At 45.2% G+C, this 17,378-nt stretch overlaps 26 non-coding genes and 2 pseudogenes across 26 annotated transcripts; all 28 read right to left on the reverse strand.

Moving 5' to 3' along the window:
• Positions 1-3,811: 3,811 nt before the first annotated feature.
• On the reverse strand, positions 3,812-3,924 carry LOC133963628 (U5 spliceosomal RNA). Its single transcript, XR_009923121.1, has one exon. It is a non-coding gene; the product is annotated as a U5 spliceosomal RNA (small nuclear RNA).
• Positions 3,925-4,437: 513 nt separating this feature from the next.
• Positions 4,438-4,629, reverse strand: LOC133962606 (U2 spliceosomal RNA). Its single transcript, XR_009922188.1, has one exon. It is a non-coding gene; the product is annotated as a U2 spliceosomal RNA (small nuclear RNA).
• Positions 4,630-4,806: 177 nt separating this feature from the next.
• LOC133963286 (U5 spliceosomal RNA) lies at positions 4,807-4,919 on the reverse strand. Its single transcript, XR_009922792.1, has one exon. It is a non-coding gene; the product is annotated as a U5 spliceosomal RNA (small nuclear RNA).
• A 513-nt stretch (positions 4,920-5,432) lies between these two features.
• LOC133964167 (U2 spliceosomal RNA) lies at positions 5,433-5,624 on the reverse strand. The gene has a single exon (XR_009923636.1). It is a non-coding gene; the product is annotated as a U2 spliceosomal RNA (small nuclear RNA).
• A 177-nt stretch (positions 5,625-5,801) lies between these two features.
• On the reverse strand, positions 5,802-5,914 carry LOC133963287 (U5 spliceosomal RNA). Its single transcript, XR_009922793.1, has one exon. It is a non-coding gene; the product is annotated as a U5 spliceosomal RNA (small nuclear RNA).
• A 513-nt stretch (positions 5,915-6,427) lies between these two features.
• On the reverse strand, positions 6,428-6,619 carry LOC133962742 (U2 spliceosomal RNA). Its single transcript, XR_009922316.1, has one exon. It is a non-coding gene; the product is annotated as a U2 spliceosomal RNA (small nuclear RNA).
• Positions 6,620-6,796: 177 nt separating this feature from the next.
• Positions 6,797-6,909, reverse strand: LOC133963288 (U5 spliceosomal RNA). Its single transcript, XR_009922794.1, has one exon. It is a non-coding gene; the product is annotated as a U5 spliceosomal RNA (small nuclear RNA).
• A 513-nt stretch (positions 6,910-7,422) lies between these two features.
• Positions 7,423-7,614, reverse strand: LOC133962788 (U2 spliceosomal RNA). Its single transcript, XR_009922360.1, has one exon. It is a non-coding gene; the product is annotated as a U2 spliceosomal RNA (small nuclear RNA).
• A 177-nt stretch (positions 7,615-7,791) lies between these two features.
• LOC133963289 (U5 spliceosomal RNA) lies at positions 7,792-7,904 on the reverse strand. The gene has a single exon (XR_009922795.1). It is a non-coding gene; the product is annotated as a U5 spliceosomal RNA (small nuclear RNA).
• Positions 7,905-8,417: 513 nt separating this feature from the next.
• Positions 8,418-8,609, reverse strand: LOC133962638 (U2 spliceosomal RNA). The gene has a single exon (XR_009922218.1). It is a non-coding gene; the product is annotated as a U2 spliceosomal RNA (small nuclear RNA).
• Positions 8,610-8,789: 180 nt separating this feature from the next.
• Positions 8,790-8,902, reverse strand: LOC133963671 (U5 spliceosomal RNA). The gene has a single exon (XR_009923162.1). It is a non-coding gene; the product is annotated as a U5 spliceosomal RNA (small nuclear RNA).
• Positions 8,903-9,415: 513 nt separating this feature from the next.
• On the reverse strand, positions 9,416-9,607 carry LOC133962925 (U2 spliceosomal RNA). The gene has a single exon (XR_009922489.1). It is a non-coding gene; the product is annotated as a U2 spliceosomal RNA (small nuclear RNA).
• A 180-nt stretch (positions 9,608-9,787) lies between these two features.
• LOC133963290 (U5 spliceosomal RNA) lies at positions 9,788-9,900 on the reverse strand. Its single transcript, XR_009922796.1, has one exon. It is a non-coding gene; the product is annotated as a U5 spliceosomal RNA (small nuclear RNA).
• A 513-nt stretch (positions 9,901-10,413) lies between these two features.
• Positions 10,414-10,605, reverse strand: LOC133964169 (U2 spliceosomal RNA). Its single transcript, XR_009923638.1, has one exon. It is a non-coding gene; the product is annotated as a U2 spliceosomal RNA (small nuclear RNA).
• Positions 10,606-10,782: 177 nt separating this feature from the next.
• LOC133963291 (U5 spliceosomal RNA) lies at positions 10,783-10,895 on the reverse strand. Its single transcript, XR_009922797.1, has one exon. It is a non-coding gene; the product is annotated as a U5 spliceosomal RNA (small nuclear RNA).
• Positions 10,896-11,408: 513 nt separating this feature from the next.
• On the reverse strand, positions 11,409-11,600 carry LOC133964171 (U2 spliceosomal RNA). Its single transcript, XR_009923639.1, has one exon. It is a non-coding gene; the product is annotated as a U2 spliceosomal RNA (small nuclear RNA).
• Positions 11,601-11,777: 177 nt separating this feature from the next.
• LOC133963292 (U5 spliceosomal RNA) lies at positions 11,778-11,890 on the reverse strand. Its single transcript, XR_009922798.1, has one exon. It is a non-coding gene; the product is annotated as a U5 spliceosomal RNA (small nuclear RNA).
• Positions 11,891-12,403: 513 nt separating this feature from the next.
• LOC133964172 (U2 spliceosomal RNA) lies at positions 12,404-12,595 on the reverse strand. Its single transcript, XR_009923640.1, has one exon. It is a non-coding gene; the product is annotated as a U2 spliceosomal RNA (small nuclear RNA).
• A 177-nt stretch (positions 12,596-12,772) lies between these two features.
• LOC133963293 (U5 spliceosomal RNA) lies at positions 12,773-12,885 on the reverse strand. The gene has a single exon (XR_009922799.1). It is a non-coding gene; the product is annotated as a U5 spliceosomal RNA (small nuclear RNA).
• A 505-nt stretch (positions 12,886-13,390) lies between these two features.
• Positions 13,391-13,582, reverse strand: LOC133962879 (U2 spliceosomal RNA). The gene has a single exon (XR_009922446.1). It is a non-coding gene; the product is annotated as a U2 spliceosomal RNA (small nuclear RNA).
• Positions 13,583-13,759: 177 nt separating this feature from the next.
• On the reverse strand, positions 13,760-13,872 carry LOC133963294 (U5 spliceosomal RNA). The gene has a single exon (XR_009922800.1). It is a non-coding gene; the product is annotated as a U5 spliceosomal RNA (small nuclear RNA).
• A 513-nt stretch (positions 13,873-14,385) lies between these two features.
• Positions 14,386-14,577, reverse strand: LOC133962904 (U2 spliceosomal RNA). The gene has a single exon (XR_009922469.1). It is a non-coding gene; the product is annotated as a U2 spliceosomal RNA (small nuclear RNA).
• A 180-nt stretch (positions 14,578-14,757) lies between these two features.
• Positions 14,758-14,870, reverse strand: LOC133963672 (U5 spliceosomal RNA). The gene has a single exon (XR_009923163.1). It is a non-coding gene; the product is annotated as a U5 spliceosomal RNA (small nuclear RNA).
• Positions 14,871-15,383: 513 nt separating this feature from the next.
• Positions 15,384-15,575, reverse strand: LOC133962789 (U2 spliceosomal RNA). Its single transcript, XR_009922361.1, has one exon. It is a non-coding gene; the product is annotated as a U2 spliceosomal RNA (small nuclear RNA).
• Positions 15,576-15,752: 177 nt separating this feature from the next.
• On the reverse strand, positions 15,753-15,865 carry LOC133963295 (U5 spliceosomal RNA). The gene has a single exon (XR_009922801.1). It is a non-coding gene; the product is annotated as a U5 spliceosomal RNA (small nuclear RNA).
• A 513-nt stretch (positions 15,866-16,378) lies between these two features.
• On the reverse strand, positions 16,379-16,555 carry LOC133963056 (U2 spliceosomal RNA; annotated as a pseudogene).
• A 5-nt stretch (positions 16,556-16,560) lies between these two features.
• Positions 16,561-16,691, reverse strand: LOC133963107 (U2 spliceosomal RNA; annotated as a pseudogene).
• Positions 16,692-16,871: 180 nt separating this feature from the next.
• Positions 16,872-16,984, reverse strand: LOC133963674 (U5 spliceosomal RNA). The gene has a single exon (XR_009923164.1). It is a non-coding gene; the product is annotated as a U5 spliceosomal RNA (small nuclear RNA).
• Between the last annotated feature and the right edge of the window lie 394 nt (positions 16,985-17,378).

Here is a 17,378-nt window from a genome sequence, read left to right on the forward strand (position 1 = left end):
TGATTTGGGATTTTCCTGTATTGACTCTAGAACCAGAAGCAACTGAGAATGTGTCGATGACCTGCATAGCTTCGCGCAGACAGAAATCATCTTTTAAATACAGTACAGTGTCATCTGCATACTGGGATATGGTCAAGGATTCACCACCAGGCAGCTGTATACCCTTGATGTTAACATTTTTCCTGATTGCACATGCCAGCGTTTCAATGAATAGCACATACAAGGGGGCTGATGCTGGACATCCCTGTCTGACCCCTCTGGTTTGTTTAAAGAATTCACCAAGGTTGCCATTAACATTAACACTGCTTCCGACTTCTGTGTATAAAATCCTCAACCAACTCCTGAATCTAGCACCGAAGCCAAATTTCTTTAGTGTCCTAAACAAAAAATTGTGATCAACTCTGTCAAAGGCTTTTTCCTGGTCAAGACTGAGGACAATTAGTGGTATATTTCTGTCCTGAGAATAAGATAGTATATCTCTATGCATTTGTAAATTCCAGTTTAGTTGCCTGCCAGGTACTGCACATGTCTGATCTGAGCCGATGATTAAGGGTAGAGCTGACACCAAACGGTTTGTCAAAACCTTACTAAAAATCTTATAATCTGTACAAAGCATTGTTAGAGGCCTGTAGTTTGATATTTTGTTGACATCACCTTTTTTAAACAGCAGGGATATCACCCCTTTTCTCATGGATTCCCCCATAATCCCAGATGTACATATATAAGTGAACAACTCTAACAGCCATGACCCAATGTCTTCCCAAAATATTATATAAAATTCTTTTGTGATCCCATCTATTCCTGGCACCTTGCCCTTTTTCAAAGACATGGTTGCCCTCAGGATTTCTTCTAAAGTAAAATCTTTATCTAGCTCTGTTCTCAGATCTTCAGGTATGAATCTGTCTATATTTTCTAACAATGTTGCACCTTTCATGTAGTCAACCTTTTCTGCTTTAAAAAACGTAGAAAAATGATTAGAGATAACTTGAGCAATCCCATCAGGATCGTTAATCTCCTCACCTGTTTCATTTAAAACGGAAACTATGCTCCTCCTCTTTGCCTGTGCTTTGGACTGTCTAAAGAAGTAGGGGGAACACTTTTCGTCACTCTCCCACTTCTCTCTAAGACACCGGAATTTATAGGCCTCTGCTCTGTTGTGAAAAAATAACCTCTGTTTATCTTGCAAATGTTTCAGCAAGTCCTTATCAATTTGTCCACCTGCATTTCTCTGTTCCATTAATTTATTTATGGCTTTTTGCAGTCGGTAGTATAATTTAAATTCCTCTTTCCTTGATTCTTTTGAGTAATTCTGTGTGTAGTATCTAATACGCAGCTTTGTGCTTTCCCACCATTCACAGACATTTTCATAAAATACTCTCATATGAAAGCAATCTTTTAGAAAACACTTTAATGCTACCCTAAACTGCTGGAGCTCTAGAATATTGTTGTTTAATTTCCAATACCCTTTACCATTTTTGATCATCATTGAGGTTAGTTTTACTGAGAGCATGTTGTGATCTGTGTAAAAAACTGGTGATACTTTCGCCCCTGTCACCTGAATTTCTACCGGACAAAATATATAGTCTATCCTACTCTTCGCCCCTCTACTATTTGACCATGTGAAGCCAAGATCGTCTGGGTTAGCTTTTTTATATGAATCCACCAAATTATACTTTGTAACAATATTTATTAAACTGGCCTCGGCCTTGCTGCCCTCACTTTGGGAATTGAAGTCTCCTCCAATTACCACATGGCGGTTGGTCATGAAAGCAGTGTCCAGACTAAGAAAAAGCTCCCTTCTCTCCTTTGGAGAAGAGTGGGCATATATGTTAATAACTCTTAACCCCTTTCCCTTCCAGTCAATATCTGTTACCAAAACCCTCCCCTGTACCACTGAAAAACTGCCAACCACTTGGACTTCATTATTCCCACATAGTGTTCCCACCCCAGATGAATGGACCCCCCCAATGCTCCACCTAGATTCACCTTTGGTCCACTCTTTTGAGAATAGGTTCACGTCGTCTTCATTTTTCAAGTGGACCTCTTGCAAAAGGCATAAAGAAAAGTTGATTGAACATAAATGAGAAAAGACCACTTCCCTTTTGGCCTTGTTCCTCAAACCTCTAACATTTATGGAAACTATATGTAATGAGGACATTCTGGTAAATGAGGAATGAGACAAAAAACAAAACAAACAAACAAACCATCAAAGACGAGACACTGTGTTTTCTCTAATTTTCAACTTCACAGTCAAATTCCTCGGGCACCGCGTGCCCTGAGTTGGGGTATTACCCTCTGGAAGCAATGAGCATTGCTCTGAAACCAAATCCCTGTCAGAGTTGTTCGGAGCCAGGGACTCCACCAGGACACACCCGGACGGGGGCATGCTGCCGTCAGAGTCTGTCACCTCAGTCTGCACTGGAATTTGTCCATGCTTCCACCCTCCAGCCCATCCACCCTGGCAGCAGCCTTCACATCCTGATCGCTGTTCACCTGCAGCCCCTCCATCTCCCCTTCCTCCTGCGACTCCTCCACAACCTCAGAAAGAACACTGAACACGCTATCCACTCCCAGGGGCACAGCGCTTGTCTCGATCCTCCTTTTTTTCCCCTTGCCTCCCCTGCTTTCCACTGTGGTCCACTCAGGAACAGGTTGGCTCTCCTCTGAGGTTGTAGTCTCCTCCCCCTTCTTCTTCTCTGGGGGAGGTGCTCGTTCAGGTGGATCAACCACATTTGCCTCAATCTCATTGTCACCAAACATTTGATCAATTACCTCGTTAATTGCTCTCAGGGAGGAGGCATCAGGATCTTCGCACATTGGTCGCCTTACAATGCTTGCATAGGAGGAGCGGACCTCAGGGCAGTGCTTAAATAAATGTCCTTCAGACCCACAAAGATTGCATTTTCTGGAACGGTCACAAGTCCCCATTTTGTGTCCTAGACCCTTGCAATTTCTGCACCTCACCTGCGTGCAGGATTCTGCCGTGTGACCAAAGTCTGTGCATTTTCTGCAGTAAATAGGCTGGCCCGAGTAGTACAGATATCCTCTATTTGTGCCTATGGTGAAGGAGGCAGGGGGGTGGTGGTAGCCATCGTGACCATCTGGGTCATCCTTCAGCCGCACACGACATTGTCTTTTTCCAGTCCAAACGTCAAGAGAGTCCCTGATTTCCCTCATGCTCGAAATCACTGTCACATGCTTAGAAAGGAAGTATCTGGTTGCTTCTTCAGTTACCCAGGGATTATAGTTATGAATTGTGATAACCCGCTCACCAGTTCGGCAAAGGCTTTGAATCTGGTACTCCCTCAGTGGTCCATCAGCCAAACGATCAGCCAACCTTTTCGTTTCCTCCATCTTGGTGAGATTATAGAACGTAACATCAAAAAAACGGTCGGTGGCATTTCTCTGCAAGCAGAGGAGGTCATCTATCTTGAGGGACAAGGCTCCAAAAAGAATATTAACTCCAAATTCTCTCCTATCCAAAAAAACTTCAGTACTCTTCCAAATGAATCTCAAAGTATTTTTCAGCACGGGAAGTCCCTGCTGTGAAACTGTTGCTGACGTCATTATGACAATCCACGTCCGCAAACCCTTCTCACCTGGCTAGATCTTAGCCAAAAGGCCGAGAAGCGATAATCCACAAGTGTTGGATGTCCAAGCTAACCTCTTGGCACAAATCTCCCTTGCTGTGGTACCCCGTTTGTAGGTGTGCATAACAATGGCTGCTCATCACCTCCGCCCAAGCTCTCCTTTGTGGACACTTGATTGCTGACCTAAACAGCTCTTTGACTTTTCACAATTTCATAAGGCTCAGCCATACAGCAAAGCCTGCCAAAAATAGATTCAACTCATGTTTGTTCCTCTCCACGGAAGTCTTTAGTAAAAGGCGAAAGACTTGTGCGTTATGAAGAGAAACCAGAGTGAGCATGGCCCTCTGCTCGAGAGCAGCGGTGGACCCTCTCGGTCACAGTCACCACCTTCGCGGTGGGCCTCTCTTTGCTTTCCGCATGTCAGATTCTAGTATACAACATTCCCACCACGCCCCCATCTGCCAACACAAATTATACAAGGCTTTATTTGCTCCTGCCCTGACTAGTGATTGGCTTTTAAGCCTTTTTAAGCAATACATCCCTGAACCACTTACATTGGGTCCAAAAGCGGACTCTGCTTTCTCACCAAGTCTCCCAGGAGATGTTGAGTGAAAACACGTTTCAGTTTTTGACAAATGCTTCTGATTCTATTTGGAATCCAGTTGATGCTCATTGTGACCCCGTGGAGATTCATGCATAATCGCTTCACAAGGCAGTGAGTCATCACAGCAGTTTTGCACACTTGTCAAACTCTGCCAGGCCATTCCCTCAGTTTCATTGACCCATTGTAGAATTCACCTTGAAACCTCCACAATTGTTTGAGTGTTTGCTTTTCTACAAGGTAAGAACAGAGTGCACCGTTCCCAGCGGCACTGCAATGCTAGGTCGATGCGTGGAGAGAAGGGAGCAAGCTCCAAATTTCTGCTCCTCTTGCCAAAAATCTGCTTAATATGTGGTCCTCATATAGAGGACATATCAGATATTAAACTGATAAGAACAGATACTACACTTGATCTTAGCCAAAAGGCCGAGAAGCGATAACCCACAAGTGTTGGATGTCCAACCTAACATCTTGGCACAAATCTCCCTTGCTGTGGTACCCCGTTTGTAGGTGTGCATAACAATGGCTGCTCATCACCTCCGCCCAAGCTCTCCTTTGTGGACACCTGATTGCTGACCTAGACAGCTCTTTGACTTTTCACAATTTCATAAGGCTCAGCCATACAGCAAAGCCTGCCAAAAATAGATTCAACTCATGTTTGTTCCTCTCCACGGAAGTCTTTAGTAAAAGGCGAAAGACTTGTGCGTTATGAAGAGAAACCAGAGTCAGCATGGCCCTCTGCTCGAGAGCAGCGGTGGAGACTCTCGGTCACAGTCACCACCTTCGCGGTGGGCCTCTCTTTGCTTTCCGCATGTCAGATTCTAGTATACAACATTCCCACCACGCCCCCATCTGCCAACACAAATTATACAAGGCTTTATTTGCTCCTGCCCTGACTAGTGATTGGCTTTTAAGCCTTTTTAAGCAATACATCCTTGAACCACTTACATTGGGTCCAAAAGCGGACTCTGCTTTCTCACCAAGTCTCCCAGGAGATGTTGAGTGAAAACACGTTTCAGTTTTTGACAAATGCTTCTGATTCTATTTGGAATCCAGTTGATGCTCATTGTGACCCCGTGGAGATTCATGCATAATCGCTTCACAAGGCAGTGAGTCATCAGAGCAGTTTTGCACACTTGTCAAACTCTGCCAGGCCATTCCCTCAGTTTCATTGACCCAGTGTAGAATTCACCTTGAAACCTCCACAATTGTTTGAGTGCTTGCTTTTCTACAAGGTAAGAACAGAGTGCACCGTTCCCAGCGGCACTGCAATGCTAGGTCGATGCGTGGAGAGAAGGGAGCAAGCTCCAAATTTCTGCTCCTCTTGCCAAAAATCTGCTTAATATGTAGTCCTCATATAGAGGACATATCAGATATTAAACTGATAAGAACAGATACTACACTTGATCTTAGCCAAAAGGCCGAGAAGCGATAATCCACAATTGTTGGATGTCCAAGCTAACCTCTTGGCACAAATCTCCCTTGCTGTGGTACCCCGTTTGTAGGTGTGCATAACAATGGCTGCTCATCACCTCCGCCCAAGCTCTCCTTTGTGGACACCTGATTGCTGACCTAGACAGCTCTTTGACTTTTCAAAATTTCATAAGGCTCAGCCATACAGCAAAGCCTGCCAAAAATAGATTCAACTCATGTTTGTTCCTCTCCACGGAAGTCTTTAGTAAAAGGCGAAAGACTTGTGCGTTATGAAGAGAAACCAGAGTCAGCATGGCCCTCTGCTCGAGAGCAGCGGTGGAGCCTCTCGGTCACAGTCACCACCTTCGCGGTGGGCCTCTCTTTGCTTTCCGCATGTCAGATTCTAGTATACAACATTCCCACCACGCCCCCATCTGCCAACACAAATTATACAAGGCTTTATTTGCTCCTGCCCTGACTAGTGATTGGCTTTTAAGCCTTTTTAAGCGATACATCCCTGAACCACTTACATTGGGTCCAAAAGCGGACTCTGCTTTCTCACCAAGTCTCCCAGGAGATGTTGAGTGAAAACACGTTTCAGTTTTTGACAAATGCTTCTGATTCTATTTGGAATCCAGTTGATGCTCATTGTGACCCCGTGCAGAGTCATGCATAATCACTTCACAAGGCAGTGAGTCATAAGAGCAGTTTTGCACACTTGTCAAACTCTGCCAGGCCATTCCCTCAGTTTCATTGACCCAGTGTAGAATTCACCTTGAAACCTCCACAATTGTTTGAGTGTTTGCTTTTCTACAAGGTAAGAACAGAGTGCACCGTTCCCAGCGGCACTGCAATGCTAGGTTGATGCGTGGAGAGAAGGGAGCAAGCTCCAAATTTCTGCTCCTCTTGCCAAAAATCTGCTTAATATGTAGTCCTCATATAGAGGACATATCAGATATTAAACTGATAAGAACAGATACTACACTTGATCTTAGCCAAAAGGCCGAGAAGCGATAATCCACAAGTGTTGGATGTCCAAGCTAACCTCTTGGCACAAATCTCCCTTGCTGTGGTACCCCGTTTGTAGGTGTGCATAACAATGGCTGCTCATCACCTCCGCTCAAGCTCTCCTTTGTGGACACCTGATTGCTGATCTAGACAGCTCTTTGACTTTTCACAATTTCATAAGGCTCAGCCATACAGCAAAGCCTGCCAAAAATAGATTCAACTCATGTTTGTTCCTCTCCACGGAAGTCTTTAGTAAAAGGCGAAAGACTTGTGCGTTATGAAGAGAAACCAGAGTCAGCATGGCCCTCTGCTCGAGAGCAGCGGAGGAGCCTCTCGGTCACAGTCACCACCTTCGCGGTGGGCCTCTCTTTGCTTTCCGCATGTCAGATTCTAGTATACAACATTCCCACCACGCCCCCATCTGCCAACACAAATTATACAAGGCTTTATTTGCTCCTGCCCTGACTAATGATTGGCTTTTAAGCCTTTTTAAGCAATACATCCCTGAACCACTTACATTGGGTCCAAAAGCGGACTCTGCTTTCTCACCAAGTCTCCCAGGAGATGTTGAGTGAAAACACGTTTCAGTTTTTGACAAATGCTTCTGATTCTATTTGGAATCCAGTTGATGCTCATTGTGACCCCGTGCAGAGTCATGCATAATCACTTCACAAGGCAGTGAGTCATAAGAGCAGTATTGCACACTTGTCAAACTCTGCCAGGCCATTCCCTCAGTTTCATTCACCCAGTGTAGAATTCACCTTGAAACCTCCACAATTGTTTGAGTGTTTGGTTTTCTACAAGGTAAGAACAGAGTGCACCGTTCCCAGCGGCACTGCAATGCTAGGTCGATGCGTGGAGAGAAGGGAGCAAGCTCCAAATTTCTGCTCCTCTTGCCAAAAATCTGCTTAATATGTAGTCCTCATATAGAGCACATATCAGATATTAAACTGATAAGAACAGATACTACACTTGATCTTAGCCAAAAGGCCGAGAAGCGATAATCCACAAGTGTTGGATGTCCAAGCTAACCTCTTGGCACAAATCTCCCTTGCTGTGGTACCCCGTTTGTAGGTGTGCATAACAATGGCTGCTCATTACCTCCGCCCAAGCTCTCCTTTGTTGACACTTGATTGCTGACCTAGACAGCTCTTTGACTTTTCACAATTTCATAAGGCTCAGCCATACAGCAAAGCCTGCCAAAAATAGATTCAACTCATGTTTGTTCCTCTCCACGGAAGTCTTTAGTAAAAGGCGAAAGACTTGTGCGTTATGAAGAGAAACCAGAGTCAGCATGGCCCTCTGCTCGAGAGCAGCGGTGGAGCCTCTCGGTCACAGTCACCACCTTCGCGGTGGGCCTCTCTTTGCTTTCCGCATGTCAGATTCTAGTATACAACATTCCCACCACGCCCCCATCTGCCAACACAAATTATACAAGGCTTTATTTGCTCCTGCCCTAACTAGTGATTGGCTTTTAAGCCTTTTTAAGCAATACATCCCTGAACCACTTACATTGGGTCCAAAAGCGGACTCTGCTTTCTCACCAAGTCTCCCAGGAGATGTTGAGTGAAAACACGTTTCAGTTTTTGACAAATGCTTCTGATTCTATTTGGAATCCAGTTGATGCTCATTGTGACCCCGTGGAGATTCATGCATAATTGCTTCACAAGGCAGTGAGTCATCAGAGCAGTTTTGCACACTTGTCAAACTCTGCCAGGCCATTCCCTCAGTTTCATTGACCCAGTGTAGAATTCACCTTGAAACCTCCACAATTGTTTGAGTGTTTGCTTTTCTACAAGGTAAGAACAGAGTGCACCATTCCCAGCGGCACTGCAATGCTAGGTCGATGCGTGGAGAGAAGGGAGCAAGCTCCAAATTTCTGCTCCTCTTGCCAAAAATCTGCTTAATATGTAGTCCTCATATAGAGGACATATCAGATATTAAACTGATAAGAACAGATACTACACTTGATCTTAGCCAAAAGGCCGAGAAGCGATAATCCACAAGTGTTGGATGTCCAATCTAACCTCTTGGCACAAATCTCCCTTGCTGTGGTACCCCGTTTGTAGGTGTGCACAACAATGGCTGCTGCTCATCACCTCCGCCCAAGCTCTCCTTTGTGGACACTTGATTTCTGACCTAGACAGCTCTTTGACTTTTTACAATTTCATAAGGCTCAGCCATACAGCAAAGCCTGCCAAAAATAGATTCAACTCATGTTTGTTCCTCTCCACGGAAGTCTTTAGTAAAAGGCGAAAGACTTGTGCGCTATGAAGAGAAACCAGAGTCAGCATGGCCCTCTGCTCGAGAGCAGCAGTGGAGCCTCTCGGTCACAGTCACCACCTTCGCGGTGGGCCTCTCTTTGCTTTCCGCATGTCAGATTCTAGTATACAACATTCCCACCACGCCCCCATCTGCCAACACAAATTATACAAGGCTTTATTTGCTCCTGCCCTGACTAGTGATTGGCTTTTAAGCCTTTTTAAGCGATACATCCCTGAACCACTTACATTGGGTCCAAAAGCGGACTCTGCTTTCTCACCAAGTCTCCCAGGAGATGTTGAGTGAAAAAACGTTTCAGTTTTTGACAAACGCTTCTGATTCTATTTGGAATCTAGTTGATGCTTATTGTGACCCCATGCAGAGTCATGCATGATCGCTTTACAAGGCAGTGAGTCATCAGAGCAGTTTTGCACACTTGTCAAACTCTGCCAGGCCATTCCCTCAGTTTCATTGACCCAGTGTAGAATTCACCTTGAAACCTCCACAATTGTTTGAGTGTTTGCTTTTCTACAAGGTAAGAACAGAGTGCACCGTTCCCAGCGGCACTGCAATGCTAGGTCGATGCGTGGAGAGAAGGGAGCAAGCTCCAAATTTCTGCTCCTCTTGCCAAATATCTGCTTAATATGTAGTCCTCATATAGAGGACATATCATATATTAAACTGATAAGAACAGATACTACACTTGATCTTAGCCAAAAGGCCGAGAAGCGATAATCCACAAGTGTTGGATGTCCACGCTAACCTCTTGGCACAAATTTCCCTTGCTGTGGTACCCCGTTTGTAGGTGTGCATAACAATGGCTGCTGTTCATCACCTCCGCCCAAGCTCTCCTTTGTGGACACTTGATTTCTGACCTAGACAGCTCTTTGACTTTTCACAATTTCATAACGCTCAGCCATACAGCAAAGCCTGCCAAAAATAGATTCAACTCATGTTTGTTCCTCTCCACGGAAGTCTTTAGTAAAAGGCGAAAGACTTGTGCGTTATGAAGAGAAACCAGAGTCAGCATGGCCCTCTGCTCGAGAGCAGCGGTGGAGCCTCTCTGTCACAGTCACCACCTTCGCGGTGGGCCTCTCTTTGCTTTCCGCATGTCAGATTCTAGTATACAACATTCCCACCACGCCCCCATCTGCCAACACAAATTATACAAGGCTTTATTTGCTCCTGCCCTGACTAGTGATTGGCTTTTAAGCCTTTTTAAGCGATACATCCCTGAACCACTTACATTGGGTCCAAAAGCGGACTCTGCTTTCTCACCAAGTCTCCCAGGAGATGTTGAGTGAAAAAACGTTTCAGTTTTTGACAAACGCTTCTGATTCTATTTGGAATCTAGTTGATGCTCATTGTGACCCCGTGCAGAGTCATGCATGATCGCTTTACAAGGCAGTGAGTCATCAGAGCAGTTTTGCACACTTGTCAAACTCTGCCAGGCCATTCCCTCAGTTTCATTGACCCAGTGTAGAATTCACCTTGAAACCTCCACAATTGTTTGAGTGATTGCTTTTCTACAAGGTAAGAACAGAGTGCACCGTTCCCAGCGGCACTGCAATGCTAGGTCGATGCGTGGAGAGAAGGGAGCAAGCTCCAAATTTCTGCTCCTCTTGCCAAAAATCTGCTTAATATGTAGTCCTCATATAGAGGACATATCAGATATTAAACTGATAAGAACAGATACTACACTTGATCTTAGCCAAAAGGCCGAGAAGCGATAACCCACAAGTGTTGGATGTCCAACCTAACATCTTGGCACAAATCTCCCTTGCTGTGGTACCCCGTTTGTAGGTGTGCATAACAATGGCTGCTCATCACCTCCGCCCAAGCTCTCCTTTGTGGACACTTGATTGCTGACCTAAACAGCTCTTTGACTTTTCACAATTTCATAAGGCTCAGCCATACAGCAAAGCCTGCCAAAAATAGATTCAACTCATGTTTGTTCCTCTCCACGGAAGTCTTTAGTAAAAGGCGAAAGACTTGTGCGTTATGAAGAGAAACCAGAGTCAGCATGGCCCTCTGCTCGAGAGCAGCGGTGGAGCCTCTCGGTCACAGTCACCACCTTCGCGGTGGGCCTCTCTTTGCTTTCCGCATGTCAGATTCTAGTATACAACATTCCCACCACGCCCCCATCTGCCAACACAAATTATACAAGGCTTTATTTGCTCCTGCCCTGACTAGTGATTGGCTTTTAAGCCTTTTTAAGCAATACATCCTTGAACCACTTACATTGGGTCCAAAAGCGGACTCTGCTTTCTCACCAAGTCTCCCAGGAGATGTTGAGTGAAAACACGTTTCAGTTTTTGACAAATGCTTCTGATTCTATTTGGAATCCAGTTGATGCTCATTGTGACCCCGTGGAGATTCATGCATAATCGCTTCACAAGGCAGTGAGTCATCAGAGCAGTTTTGCACACTTGTCAAACTCTGCCAGGCCATTCCCTCAGTTTCATTGACCCAGTGTAGAATTCACCTTGAAACCTCCACAATTGTTTGAGTGCTTGCTTTTCTACAAGGTAAGAACAGAGTGCACCGTTCCCAGCGGCACTGCAATGCTAGGTCGATGCGTGGAGAGAAGGGAGCAAGCTCCAAATTTCTGCTCCTCTTGCCAAAAATCTGCTTAATATGTAGTCCTCATATAGAGGACATATCAGATATTAAACTGATAAGAACAGATACTACACTTGATCTTAGCCAAAAGGCCGAGAAGCGATAATCCACAATTGTTGGATGTCCAAGCTAACCTCTTGGCACAAATCTCCCTTGCTGTGGTACCCCGTTTGTAGGTGTGCATAACAATGGCTGCTCATCACCTCCGCCCAAGCTCTCCTTTGTGGACACCTGATTGCTGACCTAGACAGCTCTTTGACTTTTCAAAATTTCATAAGGCTCAGCCATACAGCAAAGCCTGCCAAAAATAGATTCAACTCATGTTTGTTCCTCTCCACGGAAGTCTTTAGTAAAAGGCGAAAGACTTGTGCGTTATGAAGAGAAACCAGAGTCAGCATGGCCCTCTGCTCGAGAGCAGCGGTGGAGCCTCTCGGTCACAGTCACCACCTTCGCGGTGGGCCTCTCTTTGCTTTCCGCATGTCAGATTCTAGTATACAACATTCCCACCACGCCCCCATCTGCCAACACAAATTATACAAGGCTTTATTTGCTCCTGCCCTGACTAGTGATTGGCTTTTAAGCCTTTTTAAGCGATACATCCCTGAACCACTTACATTGGGTCCAAAAGCGGACTCTGCTTTCTCACCAAGTCTCCCAGGAGATGTTGAGTGAAAACACGTTTCAGTTTTTGACAAATGCTTCTGATTCTATTTGGAATCCAGTTGATGCTCATTGTGACCCCGTGCAGAGTCATGCATAATCACTTCACAAGGCAGTGAGTCATAAGAGCAGTTTTGCACACTTGTCAAACTCTGCCAGGCCATTCCCTCAGTTTCATTGACCCAGTGTAGAATTCACCTTGAAACCTCCACAATTGTTTGAGTGTTTGCTTTTCTACAAGGTAAGAACAGAGTGCACCGTTCCCAGCGGCACTGCAATGCTAGGTCGATGCGTGGAGAGAAGGGAGCAAGCTCCAAATTTCTGCTCCTCTTGCCAAAAATCTGCTTAATATGTAGTCCTCATATAGAGGACATATCAGATATTAAACTGATAAGAACAGATACTACACTTGATCTTAGCCAAAAGGCCGAGAAGCGATAATCCACAAGTGTTGGATGTCCAAGCTAACCTCTTGGCACAAATCTCCCTTGCTGTGGTACCCCGTTTGTAGGTGTGCATAACAATGGCTGCTCATCACCTCCGCCCAAGCTCTCCTTTGTGGACACCTGATTGCTGACCTAGACAGCTCTTTGACTTTTCACAATTTCATAAGGCTCAGCCATACAGCAAAGCCTGCCAAAAATAGATTCAACTCATGTTTGTTCCTCTCCACGGAAGTCTTTAGTAAAAGGCGAAAGACTTGTGCGTTATGAAGAGAAACCAGAGTCAGCATGGCCCTCTGCTCGAGAGCAGCGGAGGAGCCTCTCGGTCACAGTCACCACCTTCGCGGTGGGCCTCTCTTTGCTTTCCGCATGTCAGATTCTAGTATACAACATTCCCACCACGCCCCCATCTGCCAACACAAATTATACAAGGCTTTATTTGCTCCTGCCCTGACAAATGATTGGCTTTTAAGCCTTTTTAAGCAATACATCCCTGAACCACTTACATTGGGTCCAAAAGCGGACTCTGCTTTCTCACCAAGTCTCCCAGGAGATGTTGAGTGAAAACACGTTTCAGTTTTTGACAAATGCTTCTGATTCTATTTGGAATCCAGTTGATGCTCATTGTGACCCCGTGCAGAGTCATGCATAATCACTTCACAAGGCAGTGAGTCATAAGAGCAGTATTGCACACTTGTCAAACTCTGCCAGGCCATTCCCTCAGTTTCATTCACCCAGTGTTGAATTCACCTTGAAACCTCCACAATTGTTTGGTTTTCTACAAGGTAAGAACAGAGTGCACCGTTCCCAGCGGCACTGCAATGCTAGGTCGATGCGTGGAGAGAAGGGAGCAAGCTCCAAATTTCTGCTCCTCTTGCCAAAAATCTGCTTAATCTGTAGTCCTCATATAGAGCACATATCAGATATTAAACTGATAAGAACAGATACTACACTTGATCTTAGCCAAAAGGCAGAGAAGCGATAATCCACAAGTGTTGGATGTCCAAGCTAACCTCTTGGCACAAATCTCCCTTGCTGTGGTACCCCGTTTGTAGGTGTGCATAACAATGGCTGCTCATTACCTCCGCCCAAGCTCTCCTTTGTTGACACTTGATTGCTGACCTAGACAGCTCTTTGACTTTTCACAATTTCATAAGGCTCAGCCATACAGCAAAGCCTGCCAAAAATAGATTCAACTCATGTTTGTTCCTCTCCACGGAAGTCTTTAGTAAAAGGCGAAAGACTTGTGCGTTATGAAGAGAAACCAGAGTCAGCATGGCCCTCTGCTCGAGAGCAGCGGTGGAGCCTCTCGGTCACAGTCACCACCTTCGCGGTGGGCCTCTCTTTGCTTTCCGCATGTCAGATTCTAGTATACAACATTCCCACCACGCCCCCATCTGCCAACACAAATTATACAAGGCTTTATTTGCTCCTGCCCTAACTAGTGATTGGCTTTTAAGCCTTTTTAAGCAATACATCCCTGAACCACTTACATTGGGTCCAAAAGCGGACTCTGCTTTCTCACCAAGTCTCCCAGGAGATGTTGAGTGAAAACACGTTTCAGTTTTTGACAAATGCTTCTGATTCTATTTGGAATCCAGTTGATGCTCATTGTGACCCCGTGGAGATTCATGCATAATTGCTTCACAAGGCAGTGAGTCATCAGAGCAGTTTTGCACACTTGTCAAACTCTGCCAGGCCATTCCCTCAGTTTCATTGACCCAGTGTAGAATTCACCTTGAAACCTCCACAATTGTTTGAGTGTTTGCTTTTCTACAAGGTAAGAACAGAGTGCACCATTCCCAGCGGCACTGCAATGCTAGGTCGATGCGTGGAGAGAAGGGAGCAAGCTCCAAATTTCTGCTCCTCTTGCCAAAAATCTGCTTAATATGTAGTCCTCATATAGAGGACATATCAGATATTAAACTAATAAGAACAGATACTACACTTAATCTTAGCCAAAAGGCCGAGAAGCGATAATCCACAAGTGTTGGATGTCCAATCTAACCTCTTGGCACAAATCTCCCTTGCTGTGGTACCCCGTTTGTAGGTGTGCACAACAATGGCTGCTGCTCATCACCTCCGCCCAAGCTCTCCTTTGTGGACACTTGATTTCTGACCTAGACAGCTCTTTGACTTTTTACAATTTCATAAGGCTCAGCCATACAGCAAAGCCTGCCAAAAATAGATTCAACTCATGTTTGTTCCTCTCCACGGAAGTCTTTAGTAAAAGGCGAAAGACTTGTGCGCTATGAAGAGAAACCAGAGTCAGCATGGCCCTCTGCTCGAGAGCAGCGGTGGAGCCTCTCGGTCACAGTCACCACCTTCGCGGTGGGCCTCTCTTTGCTTTCCGCATGTCAGATTCTAGTATACAACATTCCCACCACGCCCCCATCTGCCAACACAAATTATACAAGGCTTTATTTGCTCCTGCCCTGACTAGTGATTGGCTTTTAAGCCTTTTTAAGCGATACATCCCTGAACCACTTACATTGGGTCCAAAAGCGGACTCTGCTTTCTCACCAAGTCTCCCAGGAGATGTTGAGTGAAAAAACGTTTCAGTTTTTGACAAACGCTTCTGATTCTATTTGGAATCTAGTTGATGCTTATTGTGACCCCGTGCAGAGTCATGCATGATCGCTTTACAAGGCAGTGAGTCATCAGAGCAGTTTTGCACACTTGTCAAACTCTGCCAGGCCATTCCCTCAGTTTCATTGACCCAGTGTAGAATTCACCTTGAAACCTCCACAATTGTTTGAGTGTTTGCTTTTCTACAAGGTAAGAACAGAGTGCACCGTTCCCAGCGGCACTGCAATGCTAGGTCGATGCGTGGAGAGAAGGGAGCAAGCTCCAAATTTCTGCTCCTCTTGCCAAAAATCTGCTTAATATGTAGTCCTCATATAGAGCACATATCAGATATTAAACTGATAAGAACAGATACTACACTTGATCTTAGCCAAAAGGCCGAGAAGCGATAATCCACAAGTGTTGGATGTCCAAGCTAACCTCTTGGCACAAATCTCCCTTGCTGTGGTACCCCGTTTGTAGGTGTGCATAACAATGGCTGCTCATTACCTCCGCCCAAGCTCTCCTTTGTTGACACTTGATTGCTGACCTAGACAGCTCTTTGACTTTTCACAATTTCATAAGGCTCAGCCATACAGCAAAGCCTGCCAAAAATAGATTCAACTCATGTTTGTTCCTCTCCACGGAAGTCTTTAGTAAAAGGCGAAAGACTTGTGCGTTATGAAGAGAAACCAGAGTCAGCATGGCCCTCTGCTCGAGAGCAGCGGTGGAGCCTCTCGGTCACAGTCACCACCTTCGCGGTGGGCCTCTCTTTGCTTTCCGCATGTCAGATTCTAGTATACAACATTCCCACCACGCCCCCATCTGCCAACACAAATTATACAAGGCTTTATTTGCTCCTGCCCTAACTAGTGATTGGCTTTTAAGCCTTTTTAAGCAATACATCCCTGAACCACTTACATTGGGTCCAAAAGCGGACTCTGCTTTCTCACCAAGTCTCCCAGGAGATGTTGAGTGAAAACACGTTTCAGTTTTTGACAAATGCTTCTGATTCTATTTGGAATCCAGTTGATGCTCATTGTGACCCCGTGGAGATTCATGCATAATTGCTTCACAAGGCAGTGAGTCATCAGAGCAGTTTTGCACACTTGTCAAACTCTGCCAGGCCATTCCCTCAGTTTCATTGACCCAGTGTAGAATTCACCTTGAAACCTCCACAATTGTTTGAGTGTTTGCTTTTCTACAAGGTAAGAACAGAGTGCACCATTCCCAGCGGCACTGCAATGCTAGGTCGATGCGTGGAGAGAAGGGAGCAAGCTCCAAATTTCTGCTCCTCTTGCCAAAAATCTGCTTAATATGTAGTCCTCATATAGAGGACATATCAGATATTAAACTGATAAGAACAGATTTTTTTTTTTTTTGGAATTTTTTTTTATTTAATTCACTCATGAGCAGTACAATACTTTACATTACAAAGATCATCATCCCTCCACATCTTAAGACCTCCAGAATTCCTGATAAGAACAGATACTACACTTAATCTTAGCCAAAAGGCCGAGAAGCGATAATCCACAAGTGTTGGATGTCCAATCTAACCTCTTGGCACAAATCTCCCTTGCTGTGGTACCCCGTTTGTAGGTGTGCACAACAATGGCTGCTGCTCATCACCTCCGCCCAAGCTCTCCTTTGTGGACACTTGATTTCTGACCTAGACAGCTCTTTGACTTTTTACAATTTCATAAGGCTCAGCCATACAGCAAAGCCTGCCAAAAATAGATTCAACTCATGTTTGTTCCTCTCCACGGAAGTCTTTAGTAAAAGGCGAAAGACTTGTGCGCTATGAAGAGAAACCAGAGTCAGCATGGCCCTCTGCTCGAGAGCAGCGGTGGAGCCTCTCGGTCACAGTCACCACCTTCGCGGTGGGCCTCTCTTTGCTTTCCGCATGTCAGATTCTAGTATACAACATTCCCACCACGCCCCCATCTGCCAACACAAATTATACAAGGCTTTATTTGCTCCTGCCCTGACTAGTGATTGGCTTTTAAGCCTTTTTAAGCGATACATCCCTGAACCACTTACATTGGGTCCAAAAGCGGACTCTGCTTTCTCACCAAGTCTCCCAGGAGATGTTGAGTGAAAAAACGTTTCAGTTTTTGACAAACGCTTCTGATTCTATTTGGAATCTAGTTGATGCTTATTGTGACCCCGTGCAGAGTCATGCATGATCGCTTTACAAGGCAGTGAGTCATCAGA

This window comes from Platichthys flesus, chromosome 10, assembly GCF_949316205.1.
Source record: "Platichthys flesus chromosome 10, fPlaFle2.1, whole genome shotgun sequence".
Taxonomy (NCBI): Eukaryota; Metazoa; Chordata; class Actinopteri; order Pleuronectiformes; family Pleuronectidae; genus Platichthys; species Platichthys flesus.